We start from the raw sequence: 12,498 nt of genomic DNA on the forward strand, positions 1-12,498 counted from the left end.
CCTTACATATTTCTTGCATTGGGATGTTTCCTAGAAAGGCCATGGTAGCACCTTTCTTTCTGGTTGAGTGTGCCCTTGGTGTAATGGGCAGCTGTCGTTTAGCTTTAAGGTAGCAGATTTGGATGCATTTAACTATCCATCTGGCTATACCTTGTTTTGAAATTGGGTTTCCTGCATGAGGTTTTTGAAATGCAATAAAGAGTTGTTTAGTCTTTCTGATGTTCTTTGTTCTGTCAATGTAATACATTAATGCTCTTTTGACATCTAATGTATGTAGTGCCCTTTCAGCTACGGTATCTGGCTGTGGAAAGAACACCGGAAGTTCCACTGTTTGATTTAGATGGAACGGTGAAATAACCTTTGGCAAAAATTTAGGATTGGTCCTTAGGACGACTTTATTTTTGTGTAGTTGTATAAAAGGTTCCTGTATAGTAAACGCCTGAATCTCGCTTACTCTTCTCAGGGAAGTAATGGCGATGAGAAATGCCACCTTCCAGGTTAGGAACTGTATGTCGCAGGAGTGCATGGGTTCAAAAGGTGGACCCATAAGTCTAGTTAGGACAACATTTAGGTTCCATGAAGGAACAGGTAGTGTTCTTGGTGGTATAATTCTCCTAAGGCCCTCCATGAATGCTTTAATGACTGGTATTTTATATAGGGAAGTTGAATAGGTAGTCTGCAGGTATGCAGATATTGCTGCAAGGTGAATCTTAATGGAAGAGAAAGCTAGGTTAGATTTTTGTAAGTGAAGCAAGTAACCCACTACATGTTCTGGAGTTGTGTGTAATGGTTGTATTTGATTAATATGGCAGTAGCAAACAAACCTCTTCCATTTACTTGCATAGCAGTGCCTGGTGGATGGCCTTCTTGCTTGTTTTATGACTTCCATACATTCTTGGGTAAGTTGTAAGTGCCCAAATTCTAGGATTTCAGGAGCCAGATTGCTAGATTCAGCGATGCTGGATCTGGGTGTCTGATCTTTTGGTTGTGCTGTGTCAACAGATCTGGCCTGTTGGGCAATTTGATGCAGGGTACCACTGATAGGTCTAGCAGCGTTGTGTACCAGGGTTGCCTTGCCCAAGTTGGTGCTATCAATATGAGTTTGAGTTTGCTTTGACTGAGTTTGTTTACCAGGTAAGGAAGGAGAGGGAGAGGAGGAAAAGCGTAAGCAAATATCCCTGACCAGTTCATCCATAGGGCATTGCCTTGGGATTGTTTGAGTGGGTATCTGGATGCGAAGTTTTGGCATTTTGCGTTCTCCCTTGTCGCAAACAAGTCTATCTGAGGTGTTCCCCAGAGTTTGAAATAAGTGTTCAGTATTTGGGGGTGAATTTCCCATTCGTGGACCTGTTGGTGATCTCGAGAGAGATTGTCTGCGAGTTGATTTTGTATCCCTGGTATAAACTGTGCAATTAGGCGAATTTGGTTGTGAATTGCCCAATGCCAAATTTTTTGTGCTAACATGCTTAACTGCGTGGAGTGCGTCCCTCCCTGCTTGTTTAGATAATACATTGTTGTCATGTTGTCTGTTTTGACGAGAATGTATTTGTGAACTATTATTGGTTGGAAAGCTTTTAGTGCTTGAAAAACTGCAAGAAGTTCTAGGTGATTGATATGCAGTTTTGTTTGCTGTACGTTCCATTGTCCTTGTATGCTGTGTTGATCGAGGTGTGCTCCCCACCCTGTCATGGAAGCATCTGTTGTTATTACGTATTGTGGCACTGGGTCTTGGAAAGGCCGCCCCTTGTTTAAATTTATGTTGTTCCACCACAGAAGCGAGAGGTAAGTTTGGCGGTCTATTAACACCAGATCTAGAAGGTGACCCTGTGCTTGAGACCACTGTGATGCTAGGCATTGTTGTAAGGGCCTCATGTGCAGTCTTGCGTTTGGGACAATGGCTATGCATGATGACATCATGCCTAGGAGTTGTAATACCATCTTTGCTTGTATCTTTTGTGTCGGATACATGCGTTGTATGATGGTGTTGAAATTTTGAATTCTTTGTGGACTTGGAGTGGCTACTCCTTTTGATGTGTCTATTATGGCTCCCAGGTATTGTTGTACCTTGCGTGGCCGAATTTTGGATTTTGTGAAATTGACGGTGAACCCTAGTTTGAAGAGGGTTTGTATGATATGATTTGTGTGATTTGAGCACTCTATTAACGAATGGGCCTTGATTAGCCAGTCGTCTAGATATGGGAACACATGTATTTGCTGCCTTCTGATGTGTGCAGCGACTACCGCTAGACATTTGGTAAAGACTCTTGGTGCGGTTGTTAATCCGAAAGGCAGTACCTTGAATTGGTAATGTATTCCTTTGAATACAAACCTTAGGTATTTCCTGTGCGATGGGTGAATTGGTATATGGAAATAGGCATCCTTGAGGTCTAAAGTTGCCATGTAGTCGTGCAGCTTTAGCAATGGCAATACTTCTTGTAGTGTGACCATGTGGAAGTGGTCTGATTTGATGAAAGTGTTGACTACTCTGAGGTCTAGGATTGGTCTCAGTGTTTTGTCCTTCTTTGGTATCAGAAAGTACAGTGAGTAAACTCCTGTGTTTATTTGTGTGTTTGGCACTAATTCGATTGCATTCTTTTGCAATAGTGCCTGCACTTCTATCTCTAGGAGATTGGAATGGTGTGTTGTTAAATTTTGTGCTTTTGGTGGTATGTTTGGAGGGAACTGTAGAAATTCTATGCAGTAACCATGTTGGATAATTGCTAGAACCCAAGTGTCTGTAGTGATTTTCTCCCATGCTCTGTAATAATGACCTATTCGTCCCCCCACTGGTGTTGTGTGGAGGGGGTGAGTGACATGTGAGTCACTGTTTAGTAGTAGGGGTTTTGGGGCTTTGGAATCTTCCTCTATTTCTAGGGAATTGCCCTCCTCTATATTGTCCCCGAAAACCTCCTCTATACTGTCCTTGGTAACTGGACGGTGTGGCTTGTGAGGTGCTGGCTTGTGTGCTTTGACCCCGAAACCCCCCTCGAAAGGGCGTTTTACGGAATGAGCTGTAATTCCCTCTGCTCTGCGGGGAGTAGAGTGCGCCCATGGCTTTGGCAGTGTCCGTATCTTTTTTGAGTTTCTCAATCGCTGTGTCCACTTCTGGACCGAACAGTTCTTTTTCATTAAAAGGCATATTGAGAACTGCTTGTTGAATCTCTGGTTTAAATCCAGACGTTCGGAGCCATGCATGCCTTCTGATAGTTACAGATGTATTAATTGTCCGTGCAGCTGTATCTGCAGCGTCCATGGAGGAGCGGATCTGGTTGTTGGAGATGGCCTGTCCCTCCTCAACCACTTGTTTGGCCCTATTTTGGAAGTCTTTGGGCAGATGTTCAATGAGATGTTGCATCTCGTCCCAGTGGGCTCTGTCATAGCGCGCAAGTAGTGCCTGGGAGTTCGCGATGCGCCACTGGTTTGCAGCTTGTGCTGCGACTCTCTTACCAGCTGCATCAAACTTGCGGCTTTCTTTATCTGGGGGTGGTGCATCTCCAGATGTGTGAGAGTTGGCCCTTTTCCTAGCTGCTCCTACAACAACAGAGTCTGGTGGCAGCTGTGTTGTGATGAAAGCCGGGTCTGTAGGAGGCGGCTTATACTTTTTTTCCACCCTTGGTGTGATTGCCCTACTTTTGACCGGGTCCTTAAATATGTCTTTTGCGTGCCGGAGCATACCAGGGAGCATAGGCAGGCTTTGGTAGGAGCTGTGGGTGGAGGAGAGTGTGTTGAACAAGAAATCATCCTCGACCTGTTCTGAGTGGAGGCTTACGTTGTGAAATTGTGCTGCTCTAGCCACCACCTGAGAGTACGCGGTGCTGTCTTCTGGTGGAGATGGTTTTGTAGGGTATGCCTCTGGGCTGTTATCTGACACTGGGGCGTCGTATAGGTCCCATGCGTCCTGGTCTTGGTCACCCTGGCTCATGGTGGTGTGAGCTGGGGAGTGTGATGGCGTTTGTGCTGGTGAAACGTTAATCACGGGCGGAGGAGAGGGTGGTGGTGTAACTCTTTTCACCACTTTTGGTTGTGGTGCTTGTTCCGTCTGGAACTCCAACCTTCTCTTTCTCCTAATGGGGGGAAGGGTGCTTATTTTTCCTGTCCCCTGCTGAATGAAGATACGCTTTTGCGTATGGTCCGCATCAGTTGCTTGTAGCTCTTCCTCAAACCTATGCTTCTGCATTTGGGAGGTTAGCGAGTGCTCTTCTGTATAAGAGCCTGAAGCTGGGTCGCTTGCAGTTTGTTTCGGCGTCGAAACTTTGTCTGCGTGTTTTTTCGGCTCCGAGGTGACTTTTTTCCTTTTCGGGGCCGAAACCTCTCGGCGTCGATCTGTTTCGGTGCCGCTGTCTCGGCGTCGAGCCGTGTCCACACCGGCATCTCGGTGTCGAGGCTTGTCTCCAGCACTTTCTCGGTCCCGAGAAGGCTGCGTGCCGGTGTCTCGACCGGAGTCGGACGATCTCGGCACTGTTTGGGCCTTTTTCGGTGCCGACGGTTGGTCACCGATTTTATGGGTTGAGCCATGGCCTGGTGGCAGTGGCATCCCCTGGGCCTTGTAAATGTTTCTTTGTGTGGTTTTCGACGTCTTACTCACGGTTTGTGTATCGTCGAATCCTTCGGAGTCTGAGTCTTGGATCGAGAAGGTACCTTCCTCTTCCTGTTCCTCGAACTCCCGTCGGGCTGTCGGTGCGGACGCCATTTGAAGTCTTCTGGCTCGACGGTCTCGGAGTGTTTTTCGGGACCGGAACGCACGACAGGCCTCGCAGGTGTCTTCGCTGTGCTCAGGTGACAGGCACAGGTTGCAGACCAAGTGTTGGTCTGTGTAGGGGTATTTATTGTGGCATTTGGGGCAGAAACGGAACGGGGTCCGTTCCATCGGCGTTCTTCAGCACGCGGTCGGGCCGACCAGGCCCCGACGGAGGATCGAAAAACTACCCCGAAGGGCACCGGAGCTCTTCGATCTTCGATGCGGTGTTGAATCTAAGTACGCCGATCCCGAACGCAACAATACCGACGAAAATCTTCCGAAATTAACTATTTTTTCTGTTCCGAAACTCGGAGCGACAGGAACACGTCCGAACCCGATGGCGGAAAAAAAACAATCGAGGATGGAGTCGACGCCCATGCGCAATGGAGACAAAAGGAGGAGTCACTCGGTCCCGTGACTCGAAAGACTTCTTCGAAGAAAAACAACTTGTAACACTCCGGCCCAACACCAGATGGCGAGCTATTGCAGAACATGCGTATCTACAGCGACAGATGCCATCGAACATAAGTTAATACAATTACTTGCCTGTAATGGGTTGTACTTGAGCTTAACGTTTCAAATTTACTTCAACCACTTTGGAAACTGTCTACCCATCAAAATGGCAAGCTGAAGCCGAAAATGGTAGCCTTATTAAGTACAGTATAAATTGACTAATAAATTTGCACTGCCAAATGATTTGCTCAATCAGAAACCTGCCAAAATAATCTACTGTTCAGCAGAATGATTCAGCTAATCATGGTGTTCAAGGGACACAATGCTGTGTGTCTTAACTCCATAAGTAGGAGCAGAAACTGGGTGATATGTAGATCATAGAGTCTTCTGGAAAACATCCTTACTACTGGTGGTCTGCTGTGTGGAACTGTGGCCCAGGAGATGGTGTAATGGGTTCTCCTTCCCGTTTCCTGTGTGATTAACAGCATGTTCTTATTTGGAGTAAAGCAGAGTAATTTAGAGCATCTGTAATAGTGAACGTGGCACGGAGGTGTAGATTCCCATTGCACTCTAATTCAGGTGGATGGCAAGTGACCACTGGTGGGGGAGACATTCTAAACCCACTGTACAAGGCAGGAGTGGCCACAGATGACAACTACAACATTGATGAAGTATGATCCTAGTATGAGCATGGTCTAAAAGATGAGACAGAAACAGAGACAATTACGACAAAGGAGAGCACTCTGTAAAAGTAAAACATACAGCACTGCCCCACACAGTACAATGTTATTTTCTGCTCATTTGTTTGTGTGTAAGCTTAGAATAACAGTGTACTGTAAACTATCTTTTAACAGTTTTCTGGGTACACTAATACAAAGAAAAGAGCAACAACAAAAACTGCTCCTGATCTTCAAAATATCCCACAATATTGAGAGCACACCAGAAGTAACCAACACTGGCAAGAGTGAATGTTTTATGGAAAATGCACTTTGGGAAGCCATAGGTAATTCACGGTTTGCTGCAGTGGTTCACTATAATGGGCACACAGGCATCTCACTCGGAAGCACCTTCTGTGGGGTATTGCCTAAAACTGCAAGTAAAAACAGCTATAAGGATTGTACAAATTATATCCCCCCAGGTGAACAGGTGGTATCTTGGGCTCAAATGTATAGAACTCTCCTGGTATGAAAGTGGTAAAGGCTGCCAAAAAGACTTTCAATGTAATCATGAAGCCACCAAGAAGATTCCAAATAAAATAATTCACGCTCTATCTGACGCAAAGCATTTTACATTTGGACAATGTTCACTTTCATCACACCTCTCTCAGCCACAGGATACCTTTACCACCTTTAATAACATCACTGCACCAAATTTAAGTTACTGTTTGCTGAATGATTATTAAAAATGCTTTTACCATAGTCCTCTCCCTAAAAATCTTAAACTTACTTCCTCTATTTCGAGACTCATTTTGAGGCATTATCTACCTGTATCCTTTCTGTACTTCTAAAAACATACTCTACAGGGAGTGCAGAATTATTAGGCAAGTTGTATTTTTGAGGATTAATTTTATTATTGAACAACAACCATGTTCTCAATGAACCCAAAAAACTCATTAATATCAAAGCTGAATATTTTTGGAAGTAGTTTTTAGTTTGTTTTTAGTTTTAGCTATGTTAGGGGGATATCTGTGTGTGCAGGTGACTATTACTGTGCATAATTATTAGGCAACTTAACAAAAAAAAAAATATACCCATTTCAATTATTAATTATTACCAGTGAAACCAATATAACATCTCAACATTCACAAATATACATTTCTGACATTCAAAAACAAAACAAAAACTAATCAGTGACCAATATAGCCACCTTTCTTTGCAAGGACACTCAAAAGCCTGCCATCCATGGATTCTGTCAGTGTTTTGATCTGTTCACCATCAACATTGCGTGCAGCAGCAACCACAGCCTCCCAAACACTGTTCAGAGAGGTGTACTGTTTTCCCTCCTTGTAAATCTCACATTTGATGATGGACCACAGGTTCTCAATGGGGTTCAGATCAGGTGAACAAGGAAGCCATGTCATTAGATTTCCTTCTTTTATACCCTTTCTTGCCAGCCACGCTGTGGAGTACTTGGACGCGTGTGATGGAGCATTGTCCTGCATGAAAATCATGTTTTTCTTGAAGGATGCAGACTTCTTCCTGTACCACTGCTTGAAGAAGGTGTCTTCCAGGAACTGGCAGTAGGACTGGGAGTTGAGCTTGACTCCATCCTCAACCCGAAAAGGCCCCACAAGCTCATCTTTGATGATACCAGCCCAAACCAGTACTCCACCTCCACCTTGCTGGCGTCTGAGTCGGACTGGAGCTCTCTGCCCTTTACCAATCCAGCCACGGGCCCATCCATCTGGCCCATCAAGACTCACTCTCATTTCATCAGTCCATAAAACCTTAGAAAAATCAGTCTTGAGATATTTCTTGGCCCAGTCTTGACGTTTCAGCTTGTGTGTCTTGTTCAGTGGTGGTCGTCTTTCAGCCTTTCTTACCTTGGCCATGTCTCTGAGTATTGCACACCTTGTGCTTTTGGGCACTCCAGTGATGTTGCAGCTCTGAAATATGGCCAAACTGGTGGCAAGTGGCATCGTGGCAGCTGCACGATTGACTTTTCTCAGTTCATGGGCAGTTATTTTGCGCCTTGGTTTTTCCACACGCTTCTTGCGACCCTGTTGACTATTTTGAATGAAACGCTTGTTTGTTCGATGATCACGCTTCAGAAGCTTTGCAATTTTAAGAGTGCTGCATCCCTCTGCAAGATATCTCACTATTTATGACTTTTCTGAGCCTGTCAAGTCCTTCTTTTGACCCATTTTGCCAAAGGAAAGGAAGTTGCCTAATAATTATGCACACCTGATATAGGGTGTTGATGTCATTAGACCACACCCCTTCTCATTACAGAGATGCACATCACCTAATATGCTTAATTGGTAGTAGGCTTTCGAGCCTATACAGCTTGGAGTAAGACAACATGCATAAAGAGGATGATGTGGTCAAAATACTCATTTGCCTAATAATTCTGCACTCCCTGTACATACATACATGAGAACAAAGTGTCAACTTATTGCGTTATTAACTGTTGAGTTAGGGGTTACCAGTAAGGACTGGGTGTCATTATGCACTTGTTCACTCATGTAAGAAGATTTACTGGCCTCAATTAGGGGCGCTGTGAATTCAATCCTGCCCCTTCCGTCCAAGGCCTTAGCAGCTACAGTGGGGGGGGGGGGGGTGAGTGTTTTATGGGCCTCTTCTGTCTACAACTAACAGACAAAAGCTCATAACTAACCAAAGAAAGGTGACTTGAAAGAAAAGAGAAAGATGGATGGAAAGTTAAAGGGAAGGTTGAGTGAAAGGATCCATGGGTGGGTGAATACATTGCAGAAAGGATGCATGGATGAAAAAGTGGATGGGTGAAAGGCTGGATGGGTGAAAGGATGAGTGGGTGGGTGAAAGGTTGAGTGGGTGGGTGAAAGGATGGGTGGGTATTAGAATGGGTAAAAGGTTGGGTGAAGGGATTTGAGAGTGAGAAAGGATCAGTCAAAGAATGCCTGGGTGAAAGGATAGAAGTGTGGGTGGGTGAAATGATGAGTGGACACCTTTAAGGATGCATGGGTGGGTGAAAGGGTGGATGAGTGAAGGAATGCATGGTTGGGTGAATGGGTGAGGGATGCATGGGTAGGTGAATGGGTGACAGAATGGAAGGATTTAAGGGTGGATAGATGGAACAAATGGTTAAAGTCATGATAGAATGTAAATGTGAAATGGTGAATATCAACACATGGATAGAACGGTGAAAGGAGGCATGGATAGATGCTTCGGATGGAAGAGACAGAATAGCTCTTCTAGCATGGTCACACTCACTTGCATAACTTTTTTGGTTCCATCAGAGCTTTGATTCAAAGTGGGGGGTATTTAAATTTTCTGGCTACTCTTGTCCTCAACAGCAGTTGACTGATACAATGAGACAGAACTAGGAGTCTTTCTACAACAGATTAAATGTCTGTTCTATGAAACTATTGACAGTTTGAAGCCTGTGCCATCATCACATGATGATGCGGATACGTAATCACAATCAACTCCAGCTTCTTATAAAAACTACATCTGCCTCGTGACCTGGAATTTTAGGGACATAGATTTCTGTATGATTCCAGCAGGAGTAGGAATAGTTGAAGCATCATACAAATGATGCCTTTTTACAGGACAAATTCCAATGATGCCCATAAGAATTGGGGCCAAATGAGTTTTTATTTTTCATAGTGGTCACAAACATGGGGTGGGACAGACTCAAAAAATCATTTGGTTTTAAGGACATCAAAACAACAATTAAAAAGCTTCAAAGCTAATCAGGAGGTTCATCCTTTCGGCTTTCTCATTTTGACATTTACTTTAAATTTGAGTATGTTTTAACACTAAGACAGATAGTTTCTTCAATGCCCTTCCATTTCCTGGGTCCAATTCTCTTTACAAAGCTGTTCCTTCATCTGTTAATCATTTTTACGTACAGGTTAGTCGATTACATCTTTCTGAGTCAGTTCTCTTGGATGTCAATTGGTCTTTGGAGTCAGATTTTTTAAGATGGATATCAATGCTAATGTGGGAGTGTTAAGATAATATGGACATTTGGCCTTCCTCCTATGTAACCCACAGCACCACACATTCTCCTCAGAACAGCTTGTGCAGAAGGGCAAATGTTGGAGAGGAGAAGACAGGGCTGGTGGCAAGAAGACAAGTTACTTACCTGTAACTACAGTTGTTCACCACAGGATTCTCTAGGATATTCATAAAAGTGATATATCTCTCTGTGTTCAAGATCCTGGAATAGACTTTAAGAGATTTCCTCAGGTTTCTCAGTCCAATTCATAAAAGGAAACATGTTCAAACCGCAATTGTTGCTGTTTCCTTAACTAGTTAGCCAAAATAGTAAAATAACAGTATGATTGGCTGAGAAACATCACCTATACGGGGATAAATAATATTGTACCATAAATAAAACAGGAAATAGTGCTCTAAGCTAAACAGTACACACAGTACAAAACAAATACTGTCCCTTTAAGAACTTTATAAACTTGCTGATGATGCCCAACCTCGCCTTCCTACAGGGCCAACTGAGGATCCAGCATCCTTGAATGCCTACATCTGAAGTATCAGAACCTGTTTTTGACAATACCATTAGGATTAAAGGCATAGAGAGGGTTGAAAAAAAACACTCCGGAGAGAGCTATACCTGAATGCTCTCATAAGAGGTCCAGGGAAGAAGAAAACAAGTGTCTCCCATAGTAGACATCATGGATCCCACAGGTCTCCATCACACAGTATAAGGCAAAGTTGTTAGCACTGAACTTGTCCTTTATATTCAAGTTATGGGTAATGCTACCTGAAACCGCAAGGAAAGTGATGCCGAAATAGGTACACTGCATATCCAAAGCCAACATCCAATCTCCTGAGGCCAGGGCAGACAGAATTTGGACCGGTGTGAGCATCTTGAACTTGCCCTTCGAGAGAAAGAAACTCAAAGGATTCAGATCGAGAATAGGACTGAAACGCCCATCCTTTTTGGGCATCGTAAATGAACAGGAATATAGGAATCCAAAACATTTACCAGATTTGAAGCCAGCACCAAGACCCAGGGTGGCAGCGTTGGTTGTGGCATTAGAGGCTGTATCAGACTGGTCACCAATGACGGGACAAATGGAGCCGGGCTCAGAGACAGGGCCAGCCTCAAAGCCAGGTCAGTGGAGCAGAAGGCAATAAAGATGGATCTGCCGGCAATAATGAAAACAGAGGCCAACTCAGATCCTTAGAGCTTGATGGTGCTCCTAAGGGATCCAGAGAAACACAAAAAATGATATTAGGGCCATTTTGAACTTAAGATGTTGAGGTATTACTAATGGAAGTGTGGGCGCATCAGGACCAATTGCAGAATCTGTTCAGAGTGGAGGAAACTACTGGTAATCAAGAGGCTCATGTGGCATCATGCAACTCTGAACAGTAAAAGTGGTGGGACCAAGGATTCAACTTTTTCTGTTTCTTTGATCTTCCTTAACTGCTGAACTTCGAAGACAAACATTCATTGTAAGAAAGTGCCCCTTCTGATATGGTCACCCCCACTGTTTACCACTAGTAATGAGGTTTTTCGAGTGAAGGTTCCTCATAACTAGGTCTACAGTGCCAGTGCTCTCTCCCTAAAACAAGGTAAAAGGTCTAACTGTGTACAGTTGGCACACACTTTAGTACCTCTACAAGTCCCTAGTAAATGATACCACTGGTACCTAGGGCCTGGATACCAAAGTCCTTAAGGGCTGCAGCATATATTGTGCCATCTTAACGGACCCCCATACAAAATTGCACACAGCTCGCCCTTACAGACTGCGTGTAATGGTGTAAGGCATGAGTGAAAACACGACATGGCACACTCAGTGTGCCAAGCCCCACAATCACTGCATCGAATATATGCAAGTCATTCCTACAGCAGGCCTTACAGCCTTAAGGCTTAAGGTAGGGTGAATTATACTTTATGTGAGAATATATCTGCATGAGCAGGTATGCCCCTGCGATGTCTGGTTGGATTACTAGATAATACAAGTGAACAAGGAAGCCATCTTAAGGTATGTACTGGGCACTGATCATTACGTTTTACCAGGCTACATAATGGCTTTACTGAAACTTATGGTGTTTGGTATCAAACGTCTTGTCTTAACAAATCCATACTAATGTGAGTACTGAATTTATTATGACGTGCTCAGAGGGCAAGTTAGAGGTGCCCCTTGAAACCTACAAATCTTCTAGTGTGTTGGCTGACTGGTATCTACCAGCCTGCCACCACAGATGTGTTTCTGACCCCTCGAGATGAGAGCCCATGCTCTCAGAGGCCAGAAACAATGCCTGCTCTGGAGCAAGGTGTTCACAACTCCTCCAGCAGGATGGCTAGCGATTCTGCATACCAAGGCCAAGGGGCTTCAAAGTCCCTGTTGCCTTTGATATGTGATCCTGGCTTCCCCCAGAACTAGGAGATGCCACCCCATGCCTTGAGGCCCATTTGGCACCAGGAGAGACTGAAAATAAGCTATGCAAGCGGGATTGTTGCACCACCAGGCTAGTCACACCCCTATGGTGGGCCGCCTGATGTAGTCCACAAAGGAAGGGTTTCACCATCTTGTCCTGCTGGAATTAGGAACTCTGGAACAGAGTGTATTAAAAATAGGTATGTTTGACCACTGACTGTGTTGCACCACTTTGCATATTAGTTGTTCAGTGTTC

At 44.3% G+C, this 12,498-nt stretch overlaps 1 protein-coding gene across 7 annotated transcripts in view; it reads right to left on the minus strand.

The window, feature by feature from the left end:
• The window catches only part of PCM1 (pericentriolar material 1), a 713,620-nt gene that overhangs the window by 434,946 nt on the left and 266,176 nt on the right, over positions 1 to 12,498 (minus strand). The gene's annotated exons all lie outside the window — the stretch shown is intronic.

The sequence above is a fragment of the Pleurodeles waltl genome, chromosome 1_2, assembly GCF_031143425.1.
Source record: "Pleurodeles waltl isolate 20211129_DDA chromosome 1_2, aPleWal1.hap1.20221129, whole genome shotgun sequence".
NCBI lineage: Eukaryota > Metazoa > Chordata > Amphibia > Caudata > Salamandridae > Pleurodeles > Pleurodeles waltl.